The 20,686-nt window shown below is 26.5% G+C and overlaps 1 long non-coding RNA gene across 1 annotated transcript; it reads right to left on the reverse strand.

Moving 5' to 3' along the window:
• Positions 1-139: 139 nt before the first annotated feature.
• LOC145975895 (uncharacterized) lies at positions 140-3,370 on the reverse strand. Its single transcript, XR_014440126.1, has 2 exons — positions 3,093-3,370; positions 140-529 (listed from the first exon to the last, which is right to left on the reverse strand). It is a non-coding gene; the product is annotated as an uncharacterized LOC145975895 (long non-coding RNA).
• Between the last annotated feature and the right edge of the window lie 17,316 nt (positions 3,371-20,686).

Here is a 20,686-nt window from a genome sequence, read left to right on the forward strand (position 1 = left end):
TCATTATCATTATTATCGTTATCATTGTTGTTATCGTCAATATTATAATAGTTTATATCATCAGTATCATCATTTATATATCATTCATATCATCGATTATCATCAATATCATAATTATTATTAATAATAATATCAATACTTCTGAATAATATTATTTATTTATTAATTACACATACATAAAAAAATAAAATAAATTACAATATATAATAATTAATAATACCACTGTAATAAAATTAAATATTAATTAAATTTTTATAAATACAATATAATGAAATATATTATAATACAATAAAATTAAAATATAATTAAATATAAAATACTAATTGTAATTAAATTAAAATAACAATATAAAAAGTTTTCTCAAATAATTTTCTTTCTTCACTCTTCCTTCTTCTCTTACTAATTGTAATTAAATTAAAATAACAATATAAAAAGTTTTCTCAAATAATTTTCTTTCTTCACTCTTCCTTCTTCTTTTCCTCTTTTTCTACTATTTATTTTGTCACTTTTTATAACTTTCTCGCCTTTCCTGAAACAAAAGAAATAAATATTAATCATTTACATTTATTTTAAAAAATAATATATAAGAAATTATACAAATAATACATACATACATACATACATATGCATAATTTATGTATACATATCTATATGTATACAGGGTGAGTTTTTTATCTTGAGACATTGAAATATCTCGTAAAGTTTAAAAGATACGAAAAAATGTTTCAGACAAAAGTTGTATGGTTCCAAGGGGGACATAAGATGGTATCATTAATTTGACCTTAAAGAGTCACCTGAAGGTCACGTGAAGATCACCACCTTCTTAAATGGGATACCCTATATACTTTTACATATTCTTGTAGCTCATCTCGAGAGCTTTCCAAAACAGTATAATTTAGTTTTCATTAAGTACTTTCCGAGTTATGAGACTTGAAATCATTTCTTAATTTTACATAAACCGTAAAATATCTTGTAAATTATTCAATTTTTGATTATCTTACCTTAATACTTTTATGTACAAAATAACGAGAGGAATCAATTGGTGTAAAGGAAACACATAATTGTTTCGAAAAAAAAAAATGTAATTTGCAATCAACAATTACATTTTTTTTCGAAACAATTATGTGTTTTCTTTACACCAATTGATTCCTCTCATTATTTTGTATAGAAAAGTATTAAGGTTAGATAATCGAAAAATGAATATTTTACAAGATATTTTACGGTTTATGTAAAATTAAGAAATGATTTCAAGCCTTATAACTCAAAAAGTACTTGAGGGAAAAATATTTTATTATAGTGTTTTGGAAAACTCGAAATAAGCTACAAGAATATGCAATAAAAAATGGAGGGTTCCATTTAAGAAATTGACGGTGACCTTCACGTGACCTTCAAATGACTCTCCAAGGTCAAATAATTGCCACCATCTTATGGCCCCCTTCAAGCTATACAACTTTTGTCTGAAACATTTCTTTCTAAAGTGCATAGTTTATGAAATATTCGACCGTATCGGGACTTTTGGGACACCCTGTATACTTATACATATATACATATATATATATATAATTAAATATATATATATTATAATATAGATTATATTATTTTTATTTATAGTTAAATTACATTAATAATTGTAAACCTTCTCTCCCTACATTATTACATATATACTTCTTAACCATTAGTGTGTATGCAAGATAATACATCATATAATACATTGATTTATTAAAAAATAACAAGAATTGTACGAATCTTTATACAGTTACATATATATAACTATGTTCATTAAATTTTTATTAACATAATAAATAATAAATACTTCATAAATATTTTCTACTATAATTCTTACTATTTTTCAGCTAAGTTATTTTTTAATATATATGTATTATCTTTACTTATACTTTATCTTATATATATATATATATACAATAATAATTATTTAAGAACATATTTATTATAATGCAAATAGAGTTCAACATTCTTAATCTAATTTAAATTTTGCAAGAAAAATTGCTAATAAAGAAATTTGTATAAAAAAGTGATTATTCATTTTCTGGATTATTATTGTTTGCGCAAGATAATTTTTATAATATATAAAACTTTAAAAATAACTTGATTCTTTGAAAACTAAAGAATTATATATAGGAAATATTTATAAAATATATATTGTTTGTTTTATTGATAAAAATTTAGTGAGTATATTTAATATATTTTGAATATTTTTTAAATATTTTTTAAGTATAACCTATACACAATTCTTATTAGTTTTTTTCAATAAACTAAACTATTTAAAAAAATATATATATATTACATACATAAGTTATCTAGTATATGCAATAATCTAAAAAATGTATAGGCACTTCTTTATACAAGCTTCTTTATAAACAAACTCTTCTTGCAATATTTAAATTAAATTAATAAATTTAAATCTATCCACATTAGTACATTATTATGGTATATATAAGATACAGTTTAATACATGTATTTTTATAAATAACATATTGTAACGATTTAAGAATATACGTACTAACTTAAATAGAATTCAACATTATTAATCTAATTTAAATATTACAGGAAGAGTTTACTTATACAAAAGCTTATATAAAGGAATAGCTATATATTTCCTGGATAACAAGCTTGTTGTACAAGCTTCTTTATAAGCAAACTCTTCCTGCAATATTTAAATTAGATTAGTAATGTTGAATGCTATTCGCATTAATACATATACTCTTAAATCATTACTACGCATATAAGATAACGTAGAACATATAATGCATATTTACAAATAACTTCTATATATATTCTTGAGAGGATTTAAATTATTAGTGTAATTTAACTACAAATAAAAATAATATAATTTATATTATATTATTTTACATATTAACATATATGTGTACATATGTATATGTAATGTATATATATTATATATATGTATATATATGTACATACATATAATTACAATATAGCTTATATATTTTATACATATTGTAAATATAATTGTAAATATAAATATGTACAAATGGTATGACCTTTTCGCGATCAAAGTTTTTCATACTTTCTTTTAAAAAAGAACATTATTTATACACATATTTACATACCTTCTTTATTCGATTTTTCTTCTTTTTCTCTTTCTTCTTTTTCTATCCTCTTCACGAGATTCTTTTTACTTCTTTTTTAACGAACTACTATGTAGCACGAAAGACCAAAGTAACAGATAGGTTATGGATGACAAAGCGCTCGAGCGCTACGCTACTTATCGCGAATATATCGCAACGCACCAGCATCCAATCAGCATCGCAGAAAAGAAGGCTTCAACGTTTCGATATATTCGAGTAATCGACTTAACATACACTTTTTAAGGTAGGATTTATATGAACATTAGATTCTGCGTGACGATAGATTTGCCATAAACCGCCAGCGATAGATTTATCACAAATCGAACAAAAAAATAAGCTTGCATCATGTGGCACTTCACGTAACCAACATTTAAATTGCTGAATTTCTAACCATTTTTATTGAAATTTTGATTTACGCAATTTTTTTATTGGCGAATCAACATTATTATTATTATCAGTTAGCGTATTTACCTTAATATTATTTTTGTGACACGCAGAATCCGCATGTCTTGATAGTGTTGAATTGCACGAATAATTATTATTGCATATACTACAATATAATAAAGACTATCGTCGGATGGTACTTTGCGTATCCAAGATTTATATCGATCATCACTAAGCCAAGCTTCTAAAAAATTTCGCTTACGTTTTTTGGTTAATTGATCATACATTTTGATTATCTATTCTTAACTTAATTTATTTTCTCGTCGGCACAATATCAACAATCTTTTGTCGATTGCTTTGAACTATCTTTTGACTGGATCACGAACGTATTCGCAAGACAAGCACAGTCAACAGTCAACAATCAACAATTAGTCGATAACAGTCGACATGAGTCGAGAAAAAAACAATGTCAAACACATATAATATTTTAAATATATATTTGGATATACAGAGTGTCCCAGATCACCCGTACATCCCTTTTAAAATGAAAATAAATGGCTTTTATCAAAAATCGCGAACAATTTTTAAGTAAATCGGGTACGCTCTATCAAATGGTGATATTTTCAACTTCTGATTCCGACCGGAAATACGCCATCCGCATCGGAAGTCGAATTTTTTTAGAGGTACATGGTACTTTTTATTACAGATTCGAATTGTACATGAAAAAATAAGAAACTTTTGTATCGAACGTTTTTTCTGAAATGTATTTTTTTTTTAAATATGTTTTAAATTTTTTTAACGCATTTAATGCATTCTTTCAAGCGTCAGAAACGAGAATCCATTTATTGCAGCCAAAATCTAAAAACTTTCTTTTCCAAATCTGTGGAAATTTTATAAAAGAAGAATATTTAAAACCATTTTCTTCAAATATTATATTCTCATTAAAAGAAAATCAAAATCCTATTAATGAAATTATTTTGGGATCAGAATGTGAGGAATATCTGAACGAATTAACGTTGAAAGATCACATAAACATAGTTAAAATTAATAAAAAAATAATTAAAATTCCGGGTCAATGAACCGAGATCGCGTATCTTGTGGCGACAAACAAAAGAAACAGCACCTATATATTATTTTGGCAAAGATGGAAAAAACTGTGAAAATAACATATGAGTCAAGTGCAAGATTTATTGACAATAGACAAACGTTTCTACCCCATTCGGGTTCTCTTCAGTGAAAAAGATAATTAGTTAATTGACAAACGCAAACAAAAGAGTGGTACAAAACATTGCTAGCATGTAAAAGTCGCAAAAAATAAAATAAAAGTGTCATTGCGCATCAAAGATTAATTTATGTCTGTGAACGTGTGCAGACATAAATTAATCTTTGATGCGCAATGACACTTTTATTTTATTTTTTGCGACTTTTACATGCTAGCAATGTTTTGTACCACTCTTTTGTTTGCGTTTGTCAATTAACTAATTATCTTTTTCACTGAAGAGAACCCGAATGGGGTAGAAACGTTTGTCTATTGTCAATAAATCTTGCACTTGATTCATATGTTATTTTCACAGTTTTTTCCATCTTTGCCAAAATAATATATAGGTGCTGTTTCTTTTGTTTGTCGCCACAAGATACGCGATCTCGGTTCATTGACCCGGAATTTTAATTATTTTTTTATTATTTGTTATACACTGAACCTTAAACTATTTATTCGATTTTTAATAGTTAAAATTGTTCGAGAGAACTGTTTAACATTTTATGTGACAGCTGCAGAAGAAATTTGTAAAAGGTTACCTATAAATAATGAATTTTTATTAAAGTTACAAGTTTTTCAACCATCTGTAAGTTTATTCGATAATAATAGACAAACATCATTTGATGATGTTTCTTTCGTAGCTAAAACTCTCGGCGGTTTTGATGAAGATGCTTTAAAAAAAGAATGGATTGCATTAGCATCAGACAGTGGAAGAAAAACAAAATTTTTCTAAATTAAATTGTGACAATATGTGGAAAGCAATTTTACAACGTCGGCACACGAATAATGTTTCTAAATATTCCAATTTAACGAATATTATAAATACTATTCGGACGCTTCCGAATTCTAATGCCGATCCTGAGAGAATGTTTTCTCTTTTGAACAATTTAAAAACGAAAACACGTAATAGCTTTACAACGGTTTCCGTTAATGCTATTTGTGTGTTTAAGTCCGCATTAAAAACTAGAGGAGAAACAGCTTTAAATATGCTCATTAATGAAGAGCATTTATCTCTTATGTCGGCGGATAAATTATATGCCGCTAATAAAAACAATTTAAAAGTCCATGCGGATGCTGACGTAGCAGGCCCTTCCTGCGATAAATAATTTTAAAATAAATTTTTATATATATCACTTAAAAAATAAGTGTGTAAAGATATATATATATATATAAATATATATATATATATACATATATATATATATATATATATATATATATATATATATATGTATGTATGTATGTATGTAAGGAAATGTGAAATAATATTTTGAGCTTTTATCAATTAGAAAATTGATTATATTTTATTATTTTATTATAATTTTATTTTTTATTTTTATTTATTATTTATCATCATTTTATTATTTTATTTTAATTTTATTTTTATTATTATTCATTTATTAAATTTTTTACATTTCCTTTTTAACGGAAGAGACCATCACCTTCTCGCGGTTTCCGTTGAGCAACAAGATGTACGTCATACATTAATACAAAATAATAATAAAAAATACAATTCTATTAAAATAAATTTAAATATTTTATTACAATTATTTTTTTAAAGAAATTTTTTTTAATAAAAAAGCGTACATATTGGCCGAGTGGAAAAATTTAGATAAAAATTGAGATAAAAATATGTTAGATAAAAATTTAGATAAAAATATGTAAAATTTGTTTTTGTATATGTTATATTCTCTTTTTTAAACAACATATAAACTTTTATAAAAAAGAAATCAATAGGGAAATATTATGTGTGATAATAAGTATCGCTGCGATACTTGCAATGATGCAACTTGCATCGCCAACTCGCCAGCTCGAGATTTCGAGGATCACATAGCTATTGTATTCAGAGAGATAGGTAAGATACACTAGACCTCTCAGGAGAGAAGGGGATAGAAGCTAATCTATCCGTCTTCCTCTGTAAACCGAAGATGACCGAATGTCGAGCGTACACGGATGAGAGCTTATGCCTGTGTGCGAAAGTGGGGATACAAATCGTGCCGCCGCTGGACGCAGCGTGTGCAATCTGGTAGCCTTGATTCGCACTGATTCGCTAACCGAGCAGTTTTTTGACGAAACTCAAAGGAGACGAATCGTTACGAATCAATCCATTCGTGTCGCGCTACACTATGCGTAATTAGTTCGTGTTTCTCTTTGATAGGTTATTGCATCAATTAAGGCCATCACACATAAAATTGCATAACTGCATATGCATAACATAAGAGCATATGGATCAATGAGCATCGAATATTATGTTATGTAAGTCAATATGGCGACTTAATACTCGATGCTCATTGGTCCATATGGTCTTATGTTATGCATATGCAGCTATGCAATTTCGTGTGTGATAGCCCTTATAATGAAGAGAGAGACAATGGAGAGCTGGACAAATAATCGCGTGCTTGAATTTGTAGAAGACATAAAAGAACATAGATGTTTATGGGTTCCAAAAGATAAATATTATAAAAAAGACTGGTCGAAGTAACGCGAACTAAGAAACGACGAATTACGAATTACGAATAATATACAACGAATCGCGAATAGTGTGAAAGGTTTACACTGACGAATAACGAATCTCCCTGAATGTCCAACGAATCTCTATGAATCACGAATTACGAATCGCGAATTACGAATCACGCATAGTCTGGCGCTAGCTTTAGATTCAGCCAAAATTAAGAGCATACACCAATCAGGCTCACGAATTTTACAACAGTTGTAAAGCAGCTTTTTTTGCTGAACGCAGCCATTGACCTAGTTTACACCCAGCCGTCCAATCTCGATTCACTCTGAAGAGAAGTGAAATTTCTAGGGTGTAAACGGATTAATTTCGATCTACTTCAATCCTCTTTTCTCAGCAGAGTAACGCGAACTAGGATTGGAATAAGTGTAGTGTAAACGCTTTGGATCGAAACGTAGCGAGTGTTACCAACATATAATGGCCGCATTCAGCGGACTCAACAGTTGGGCAACATTACTAGATTTTCCGATGTAATTCGACGCTGATTGGTCGGACCTGAAAGTAGAAACCAATTACGTTCGATTGCTACTTAGCAGTTGAGTCTGCTGAATGCGGCCATTATAAACACTCGTATTAACCTTCTCCCGAAGGAAAACTAAAAGAATATGATATTTAAATTATTTTATAAATATAAATGGATCGACGACGAGATGTGTGGTTACACCATGAAATTATGGCTCTTCTAAAATTATTAAAAAAAAAACAAATTGCTGACCTAATGGACAGTAAAAGCAAAGAGAAACCTGAGAGCGGCCAGGCCGGCGTTTTACTTGTTGCCCTTTTACGAGACTGCTTTCAACGCCCCTCGCACCCATTTTCAAAGTTGGAACTATTTCGCACACCCATTTTCTCGTATTGTCGATAATGTCTCCACTTGGTGCGTGTCCGTGCTACGCCCATTTTCTGACGTTGTCGATAAAGTCTGTATTTGGTGCGTGTCCGTGCTACGCCCATAATTTTCGTATTGAGAAACACGAGCATCGAGTTCATTTATGCGTGATCTTTTCTCTTTATATATTTTTGTGAAAACATTAACACTTGTACACACGCTTATAAAACACATTACTCCCAGTCGTATAAATTATATATAATAATAATAATAAAAATAATATATTTTTATTATTATTATTATATATAATTTATGCGATATAATTATTATTAAATATAATTATAATAAATTCGCATAGATGAAATAAAATGACACAACAGAGAATGAAACGATATATATATACATATAAGTATACGCAAGAGTTAAGCGAGTGAGCAAGCGAGAAGGTAATAAGAGCGAGCAAGATAGGAACGAGCGACGAGGACTCGAGAATCGAGTATTCCTTGCACACTATTCCTCTCACTCGTTTCCATTACTGTCTCGCTCGCTCCTATTATTGTCTCGCTCACTCCTATTATTGTCTCGCTCGTTCCTGTTATTGTTTTACTCGCTCTTACGTAGTCGTCTTGTATATTCTCATCTCGCTTGCTATCAAACCTGTCGCTGGCAAGCGTGACAAACTTTAACAAATAAATAAATATATATATATATATATATATATATATATATATATATATATATACACGTATATAGAGCTTTTATACATCGTATTCAATTATGACTTTTATTTAAAAAAAATTAAAATAATTTATTTCACTGCACAATATAGACCATTTGATATTGATTGTATTGATCATATTTATTTATTTTTGAAAGTAATTTTAGTGGAATAATGAGAATTTTGCGATTAAAATAACATCATACACGATATAAATCGGATAAATTTAGTTAAATATATAATTAAAATTTTTATTATCAGACTAATTAAAAATTATCCGACTTACGTCGTGTTTGATATCATTTAAATCGCAAAAATCTTATTAATTCATTAAAATTACTTTCAAACCGATAAAATAAAAAATAAAAGTTTTAGTTTTTATTTTATAAGATGTTTACATTCTCGTGAATTACGAATGGATAGAGGAACTGATAAATACTTAAAATTTTTATATCTACTTTAGATATCAAAAATAGTACACGTACAAAAATAGTCACGTATAAAACTTTGAAGTTACTCATTATTAATATGCAATTAAATAACAATACTTCAAAATCATACATACCTTATCATAATACATTCCGGACACTATTGACAATAATATTAATAAGCTATCTAATCCAACGCTCATCCAATCCAATATATGATATATATGATAGTCAGTATTAAAATATTCATTATTAAAATAAGATATTATTACAGACTTTAATAAGAAAAAATAAATTGACCAAAATAACAGCATATATAAGAAACTAAACCATGCTCTTGGACAACCGACAGGAAATTCGATAATACTTAAACCGGAGACATAATTGATTATCAAGAGCGGTGTTAACACTGTTCGAATGCTTTTAGTCATCATGTATACTGTTTCGATTTCGAACTGCATTTCATTTGCGGATTGGTTGTGCTAGCTTCATCATATAATTATGATCTTTATAATTTCAATTAGAGCACTTACAGTTATTGAAATATAATCGATCTATTTTATATGCGATATATTTAACAATAACAGATAATGATGTGTTTTTAGAATATGTAAAAACATAATTATATTCATTAGATATTCATAACAGAAAATATTATTCTTAATATACTTTTTCTTTTTATACAATACTATGATATATATTGAAAAATATTACCAAATAAAAAATGATGGTGTCTATTTTAATCAATATGTATTTTAATTAATAACCAATTTGTTTTTAACATGTAATAATGTTTTAGAAGATATATATATATATATATATATATATATATATATATATATATATATATATATATATACACACACACACACACTTATACTTATAATCGTAAATCGGTGCTTTTCTTTTTGTTGATATTATATGATTATTCTAAATATTGACTTTATACATAAAATTAATTTTATACAAAGAATAATTCTTATGACAACGAATAAGGTAAAGATATATCTAATATAAATATAAAGTAAAAAGTTGTGATTTTTATTTGCAATGTTTCTTAAAGAAATGGCAAATATTTCAATTTAGTACAATATATAATAAATATTACCTATTTAAAAAAATTTGTATTACATATCAATTATTTTAGGTCAATGTCCATTTAGATTTTTATGTACTATATTATTTAGATTTTATTTAACATATTTTTATCAATCTGTGTATTAATATAACTACGTCATGACAGTCATGACAGACGTGGTAAACTGTAAAAAACAGTATTTTTTTTTTATATTTATGAATTTAACTATTTGTAATTATATATTACATAATAATATAATATTTATTAATAGTGTTGATTATTTATTGACATTTATTGAAATTTCTCATTTTTATTTCTTAATACAAGAATTTGCATTATATATTACTATTACATGTACTTAACAATATTATTAAATAGCGACATCTTAATAATATTAATAAATAATATTAATTGAAAAATTAATGATAGGACAATGAATATAGGAAATGTATATAAAATATTTTTTATCATAGTATGAGAAAAGTTGTATCTCTTGGTAAAATATGCGGAAAATTTTAAGATTTTTTATAAAAACAATTTTATGAAAAAAGATGTGTGTGAATATGTGTGTATGGCGTGTATACATGCATAATTTATCTTTTATCACACAATATCTTTTTGCAACATTAAAACAAATTTTTCCAGTTCCACATAATATTCAGATTTCTTAAAAATATTTAAAAGAAAATGTTTTATGTATTACATTCTAACTATTACTTGTGTCAACGCTTCTTGAAATCATTTATACAACATTGTATTATTACAATCTATTAATCATCATTTTTTTTAAATGTTTGCATACTTATGCATGCTTGTATTAATAACACTACAACGGTCGTAATTGATGAGGTGAACTGAAAAATATTAATTTCTCTTTTTAAATAATTGTTGTATATTTTATTATATATTTAATTATTTGTGATAAATAATTACGCTCGTAATAAATATTTTACAATGTACCCCGTAAAGAAATTTGTAGCCATACTGGAAAAATCCAATTCCATAGAATCTGACTGGCGCTTGAGTTATTTGTAATAGAAACTGGGATATCTATATTAATATAAAAAACTTTTAATAAACTTTTAATGTATATATTTACAAATTTTTATTTTTTCTCAAATTTAAATCATGATTTATTTTAACAATATTGAATAAGTTAATATTAAAACTTACATTTTCCCGAAATTCAATATTAGAAGTAGAATAAAATATTTTGTTTATTAAATTTCCCGTTGCATTTGCCTAAAGTCAAAATAAAATTTGAATAATTCTTTTAATTAAAAAAAAAGTCATATGTAAAATTTGATATTACTTAATGATTAGATAATTGTCGAAAGAAAATTTATATAAATACATTTGAATGCAGAATTAACCTTAGTGCAGACTATTTCGCATATATAATTAATGATGAAAAGTTTCAAAATGTTATGGCAAAGCCAGACTAGCATTATAACAGTATATAGGGTTTTATTAGATTTAATATAATTATTGATAAGTATCACACTGAAAAGTCTACGCAGATCGAGAGCTAAAAGATGTTGGTTAACTTGATCAAACTTTAATCCTATGTACCTAGAAATGTAAAAGAAAATTAATAGATGTAATGTAATAAATATATATGTATAAATTTGTTTTCAACTTAAATATTAATATTTCGATATATTAAAAAATTTTAAAGAAAGTTTATATTTTTATGCATTACAATACAGTTTTATAAATTTACACATGATTATGTCAGAATAATTTTCGTATACTTAAAAAGATATACCAACCCAAACGTATTTATAATAATCAAGTCATTGAATACGTTAATAAAAAAACGTTAATAAAAAATAATTTCGCACAAATATGGCATACATAGTTGTTAAAATATCATAGTTAAATTCATTTCTCATCCAATTTGCCATTAAATATGTCATTATTATAGTCAATAGAAACCATCCTATGATAAGGTGTGTTGTTATTTTGTACAACTTGTAATAATTTGTCGTTGTTCCGATATTCCGTAACGTACTATCGATAATATCGAGCTTCTTTAAACAATTTCTAAATTTCTGTGACAAAGAGACAATGTGGTGGACAAATAATTAATATTTACAATTAATTTGATAATTTTTTATGTGTGGCGGATTTTATATAATTAATAATGTAGCTTATCTAACGTAGTTAATAGTTATTTTTCGAAAAAGAATTGTAAAGGATGTCAATTTATATATCTTCTTATACTTTACTTATTCTGATGTAATAATTATTATATTAATAAATTATTATTAAATATATCGCAAAAGGAAATTTTTATTTATAATTTGTATTGAATTATTATAATACATGAAATAATTTGGTATTAGGCTCAAATAATTAAAAATTAAATCGAGATTGGCTCATAAGAGCTACAGCGCGGTAGTTGGAGCACAGGGAAGAAACAATACTTCCTTCTTTTTTATTGTTGGTTTCTATATAATTTATATTTTCTATATAATCTGTTTATATGCGACATATACAAACCAAAAGGATAATGAATGATGTTTTTTTTTTAGATAGATTTTAGAATATGTTAAAACAAATTATATATTCATTATGTATTCATAACAAAAGTATGAAAGTACCATTCTTAATATTTTTTTTTATTTTATATCTCTTTATATAGTGATATGATATATATTGAAAAATGTTCCCAAATATAATAATAAAAAAGTGTCCATTTTAATCAATATCTGTTTTCAATTATAATAATGTTTCAAATGTATAATATTTTAAAAACAGTACATGTATATGTATGTATGTATGTATATATATATATATATATATATATATATATATATATATATAAGAAATGATCGTAAAGTGTTTTTCGTTTAAAGAATGCCGGTTAGTAAGTTGTTTATTATTGTCGTGTTCATTGTTCCATTAAATATTGATTTTATATAAAAATTAATTTTATGGAAAGAATGATGTTTATCATTCTTAATAAGATAAGTAATAGATTTTTATGAAATAACAAATAAAGCATAAAAATATATATAAAAATGAAGTAAAAAATTATAGTTTATTTTTATATATCTTACAATAATCTCTATAAAGAGATAGCGAACATTTCAATTTAGTACAGTATATGGTAAATATTACATACTTAAATGAATTTATATTACATATCAATTATTATATGTCCATGAGAATTTGTATTAGATATTACTATTATTACATATGTACTCAAAAATATGATTAAACAACGACATATCGTCCATTATTAATAACATTAATTAAAAATATAATGATAAAATAACATGAATATATAAGAAATATTTATAAAATACTTTTCATCACAATGTGACAAAAAATATTGTATTTCTTGGTAAAGTATATGGAATTTTGAGATTTTATATAAAAATAATTTTTTTTTTATTAAAGAGAAATTAGAAAAAGATCTGTATTTATATACGTGCGCCTGCATATGTGTGTGAGTGTATGTGTATATATGCAGGAGTTTAATTTTTAATATAAACATCTTTTTGCAACATTATTAAAATACATTATTAAAATACATTTTTAGCTCCAGAATATAGACTTTTATTTAAAGTATTTAAAACAAATTTTTTTTGTGTATGTATTATATATATTACATTCTAAGTATTACTTGCCAACGCTTCTTGAAGTTAATCACATAACATTGCATTATTACAATGTTAATCATCATTTCTTTTTAATGTTTGCTTATTTATGCACGCCTGTGTTAATAAAACTACAATAGTCGTAATCGACGAGATGAACTGAAAAATATTCTTCTTTTTAAATAATTATTGTATAGTTAATTGTTCGTGATAAATAATTACGCTCGTAATAAATATATTACAAACCCTATAAACAACGTACCCCATAAAGAAATTTGTAGCCATATTGGAAAAGTCCAATTCCGTAGAATCTGACCGGCGCTTGAGTTATTTGTAATAGAAGCTGTGATATCTATATTAATATAATAACGTACGGTAAAACTGCTGTTTAGGGGACCCAGACCGAATGACCTTGACCTTGACATATGTTGTCAAGGTCATTGTCCTGAGTAACATTCAAAAGATTTTAGCCGTCGCTCGTTGTTTATTAAAAAGTTATTAACAAAAGAATTTCACAATTTTAATGCTTTTTATCTCTGAAAATATTGATTTGAGAAACAAAATTTTAAGCAAAAAATAAAGCCGCTGAAAAACTCTACAAAAAAGGTTAGATGCATTTTTTTCATAAACCTACTATTTTAGCTGTTATATAAAAAAATAATTATTTTAAATACATTTAATACAATTTAAATTTATATAGAATTTAATACAATTTAATACAATTAAAAAATATCACAAATGTATGTGTACACACACACACACACACACACGCGCGGGGGGTGCAAGGGGAGGCCTTCGGCCCCCCTCCCGCAACCACCCCGCCGGTAGGGGACGCATTGCGAAGAGTTGAATCACAATGGATATATGCTGTAAGTTGTAAAGCGAGATCCACCCATAGACTTATACTAATAGACTGCGCAACCCAACGGCCGCGCTGTCGTCGGGACCAGAGAAAGAGAGCATGAGCGGTCGGGGCTCTGTCCTTGTCTAACGGTGCGAGTGGTGGGGATGACGATATCTCCTCCGACATAGACTTATACTAAGTATAAGTCTATGCTTCCCTCACTCGGAGGAGATATCGTCATCCCCACCACTCGCACCGTTAGACAAGGACAGAGCCCCGACCGCTAATGCTCTCTCTCTCTCTGGTCCCGACGACAGCGCGGCCGTTGGGTTGCGCAGTCTATTAGTATAAGTGGGTCCACCTTGCCCTACCGGCGGGGTGGCTGCGGGAGGGGGGGCCGAAGGCCCCCCCCTTGCACCCCCCGCGCGTGTGTGTGTATGTGTGTACACATACATTTGTGATATTTTTTAATTGTATTAAATTCTATATAAATTTACATTGTATTAAATGTATTTAAAATTATTATTTTTTCATATAACAGCTAAAATAGTAGGTTTATGAAAAAACTGCATATAACGTTTTTTGTAGAGATTTTCAGCGGCTTTATTTTCTGCTTAAAATTTTTTTTCTCAAATCAATATTTTCGGAGATAAAAAGCATTAAAGTTGTAAAATTCTTTTGTTAATAACTTTTTAATAAACAACGAACGACGGCTAAAACCTCCACGTTACTCAGGACAGTGACCTTGACAACATATGTCAAGGTAAAGGTCACTCGGGCTAGGTCCCCTAAACGGCAGTTTTACCATTATGGCATAAACTATATATATAACTTAATTAGTTTATTTTATAATAGTTTATTTTAATTTTAATAATCTTGTATATATTAAAACTTACATTTTCTCGAACATCGATATCATAAGTAGAATACGGTATTTTGTTTATTAAATTTCCTGTCCCATTCGCCTACAGTCCGAATATGCAAAATAAAATTTGAATAATTCTTTAAATTCAGGAAAAACCTATGTAAAATTTCATATTATCTAATAGTTAGATAATTGTTGAAAAAAAATTAAACGTTTGAGTCTGAATGCAAAATACCTTGGTATTAATCATTTCGCATACATAATTAATGAAGTAGAGTTTCAAAATATTATGACAAAGCAAAAATAATGTTACAACAGTGAATAGTGTTTTATTAGATTTGATATAATTGTCAATCAGTATCACATTAAAAAGATCACGCAAATCAAGCGCTAGCCAAAAAAAATTACATCCCATTTTGAAAGTCATCTGTGCTCCAAATATCGAATCTACTTCTCGAGATATTTTACGTAATTCCGAATGAAGATGTCTACAAACACAATATTAAATTTTACTGCTCAATACGATTGATAGAATTGCGTTAACCTTCTTACATCATTATCCATATCAACCATTCATTGCTTAAAGCTTGTGGAACTCTATGTTGGAGAATAGAAGTTTCCCAAGCTCGCTTTATTTCATGTTCTTTATCTCTTGTTAAATTCAAAAGATGTTGATTAACTTGATCAAATTTTAATCCTATATATCTAAAAATGTAAAAGAAAATTAATAGATGTAATGTAATAAATATATATAAATTTGTTGTGATAACTTAAATATTAATATACCGATATATTAAAGAATTTTAAAAAAAGCTTATATTTTTATGCAATACAACTTAGTTTTATGAATTTACACATGATTATATCAGACTCACAGACATAATAATATGTCTATGATCGGATAATTTTCATATACTTAAAATGATATACCAACCCAAAAATATTTCCAATGATCAAGTCATTGATCATATTAATATAAGAACAATAATTTCTCACAAAGAGAGCATACATAGATGTTAAAATATCATAGTTGTACTCGTTTCTTATCCAATATGCCACTAAATAAGTCAATATTATAACCAATAGGAACCATCCTGTGATGAGACACATTGTTTTTTTGTATAGCTTGTGATAATCTGTTATTGTTCCAACATTCCGCAATGTACTATCAATAATATCGAGTTTCTTCAAACAATTTCTAAATTTCTGTCACAAACAGGCAATGTGGTGGACAATTAATATTTACAATTAATATAATAATTTTATGTATGGCGGATCTTATGTAATTAATAATATAGCTTATCTAGTTAATGTAGTTAATAGATAATATTTTTCAAAAAAGAATTGAAGGATGTTAATTAATTTTATACATTTTCTTGTACTTTATGTATATATATATATATATATATATATATATATATATATATATATATTTATATAATAATTATTATATTAATAAATTATTATATTAAATATATCGAGAGAAAAAATTTTATTACCAATTTGCATTGAATTATTGTTTATAATACATGAAACATTATATTTCTTTATGACAATTTGTTTTTTCAAAACTGATAAATGTTACTTAAAACTTGTGTAGCTATATTAGACATCTACAATGGTCACATATATAATCAAAATTGTTCATTATTAGTATGCAATTAATTAACAATACTTTATCATACATACCTTATCATGATACATTCCGAACACAATTGACAATAATGTTATCAAAATGTCTAACCCAAGGCATATATGATATTCGATATTATAAAGTTCATTATTAAAGTAAGATATTATTATAGATTGAAATAAGAATAAATAAATTAACCAAAATAGCAGTATATACACGAAACTAAACCATACTCTTGGACAACCTACAGGAAATTCGATAATACTTAAGCCGGACACATAACTGATTATCAAGAGCGGTGTTAAAACTGTTCGAATGCTTTTAGTCATCATGTATACTGTTTCAATTTTGAACTGCATTTCATTTGCGGATTGGTTGTGCTAGCTTCATCATATGATTATGATGTTTATAATTTCAATTAGAGCACTTACAGTTATTGAAATATAATCGATCTGTTTTATATGCGATATATTTAACAATACAGATAAATTGAAAAATAATATTGAATTATTAATATTGAAAAATGTTACCAAATAATAAATGATAGTGTCTATTTTAATCAATATGTATTTTAATGAATAAGCAATTTGTATTTAACGTATAATAATGTTTTAGAAACTGCAGGTGTATATATATATATATATATATATATATATATATATATATATAATAAATAATCGTAAATCAGTGTTTTTCTTTACGTTGTTAGTATGTGATTATTCTATAAAATATTGACTTTATACATAAAATTGATTTTATGCAAAGAATAATTCTTATGATAACGAGTAACGTAAAAATATATTTGATATAAATATAAAGTAAAAAGTTTGGGTTTTTATTTTGCAACGTTTCTTAAACAAATGGCAAATATTTTAATCTAGTACAATATATAATAAATATCACATATTTAAAAGAATTTGTTTTACATATCAATTAGTTTAGGTCAATGTCCATTTAGGTTTTTATGTATTATATTATTTACAATTTATTTAACATATTTTTGTCAATCTGTGACTGTATTAGTATAACTACAACGGTCATTATAGACATGATAAAGGTACTAGGTAAGACTGTAAAGATACAAAAACAGTATTTTTTTAATATTTATGGATTTAACTATTTGTAATTATATATTACATAATAATATAACAATTGCACGTACTCTTTGAAAGTATTTAAAGCCAAATTGAAAAAGTCCAAGGCCATAAAACCGTAGCGGCGATTGAATCAATTGTAACAATAATTATGAGATCTATATTATTATAACAGATAGAGTATATTTATATGCATATTCTTGTTTTTCTGTCAGTAGATTTAAAGAACTAAAAATGTTTATTTTAGTAATCCATAAAACTAGTATATTAACACATTACATTTTCAAACATTTTAATGTTGTGTGTAGTATACGATATTCTATTTACAAAATTTTTCATGGCATTTGCTTGAAATTATTAAATATTTAAAAATTATGTAAATTATATAAATATTAAAAGTACAATAATTTAAATTATATAAATATTAAAAGTACAGTTATTTAAAGTATAATTATTTAAATTATTTATTCCACATATAGGAAATGTACGTAATTTATTAATAAGACTATCGCGAACCATGCTAAAACGAGCCGTACTGTTCTCGTATATAACTGCTGATAATTTATCGTTGTTCCTAATTTTTCTAGCGTGATGTCTACAATGATAAGTTTTCTCAAACAGTTTTTAAATTTCTGAAAAAAAGACATAATACTTTGAACACAAATAAATAATTAGCACTCATCCAAAGAGAATCCAAAGAAAATATTTTATTCTCCTGCCTTTTAATAACAATTGTATGTTAAGATATGTGAATATTTTATATTCAAGGAATAATTTTATTAAATGTATCACCAAAGAAGTTTGTTAATTTATGTTGCCTAGTGTGTAATGTATTTTATGTTTTAATGACAGTTTTTTTTTCCTACGTATAAATATAAGAAATTTTACATCTCAATAATTTATTCCAGACACTAACACAATAAGACTATTCAAAATTAATTGAGATTATTTATTGATAGAATGTATTTTGCGTTAATATTCTCTTACCTTATCATAATATATTCCAAATGCAATTGATAATAACGCTATGAAATCATTCAAACTTTGAAAAATATGATGGTATATTGGAAAAATGACTCATAAAAGAGGACATTGCCCAGGTAGAACATGAAACTCATAATGACATCATTATGATGTCATCATGATTTTATTTATCACTTAAAAGTTACCTAAACAAAAATGATTAAAAAATGAGTTAAAGATGACAAAAAGAATCATAAATTTTTAAGTTCAATAATCGCATTATATAATTTTAAAAAGATTATGTTGCTTAAATATAATTAAAATATACATGAATAATTAAATAAACAAGTAATTGCGTAATATACTTATTTATATATATATATAAATAAGTCACCAAAACATTACCAAAAATATATCAAATGAGATTATTATGATTTTTCTAAAATGACTTTTAGGTGACGTCATAATGATGTCATTATGAGTTTCATGTTCTACCTGGGTGTTGTATACCGTAAGAAAAAATAAATCGACCACGAAAACAATATGTATATGAAGCTAAACCATACCCACACGGAACATGACATCCATTGGAGGTCCATATAACCTCCATACCTCCATATGACCTCTATCTCCACGGTGGATGTTCAATGGATCTCTAATAGAAATCCATATTATCTCCACGGTAGATGTCGTTTGTAAATTCATCATGGATGTCCATTAGACGTCGGTTATGGATGTATGATAGATGTGTACACATTTCTCTTAACATAAATAATTTTTACTAATTATTTTTCCTAGTATTGGTAAATATTATTTTTTGTTACTTTATCTTATATCTCACTAATAATTATAGTCAGTGGAAGTAAAATTTCACTGTAAAATCAGTAATCGCGCTAGTTCGTTCGTTTACCGCTACGGTGCGCTATTTTTCTCGTACTTGAGTTTTAGTCATGAGAATTATATAAAGCTTGCAAAAGGCGACAGATAAAATTAAAAGTATTACTTCGATCTAATTTCTGATACAGTTTCAATAGAGGAACTTCAGATATTAAATCGATTTTATAAGTCGGACAAGTAAATGTCCGGCCAATAAACGAAAATGATCCGTTCATTATCTATTTGTTACTCCATATAACGTACATATGACATCCATGAAAGCTCGACAAAATATCTATAATTACTCCATATAACGTACATATGACATCCATGAACGCTTCATTCAATATCTATAATTACTCCATATAACGTACATATGACATCTATGAATACGTCTAATGGATGTCGAATGGAGGTATGAAATGCGGAACTGTGGATGTCTAGTAGATGTTTACGGGACGTTTCATGGACATCTAATGGAGG

The sequence above is a fragment of the Camponotus vicinus genome, unplaced genomic scaffold, assembly GCF_025532165.1.
Source record: "Camponotus vicinus isolate PSW18456_S1 unplaced genomic scaffold, iyCamVici1.0 SCAF_8, whole genome shotgun sequence".
NCBI classification, from domain to species: domain Eukaryota; kingdom Metazoa; phylum Arthropoda; class Insecta; order Hymenoptera; family Formicidae; genus Camponotus; species Camponotus vicinus.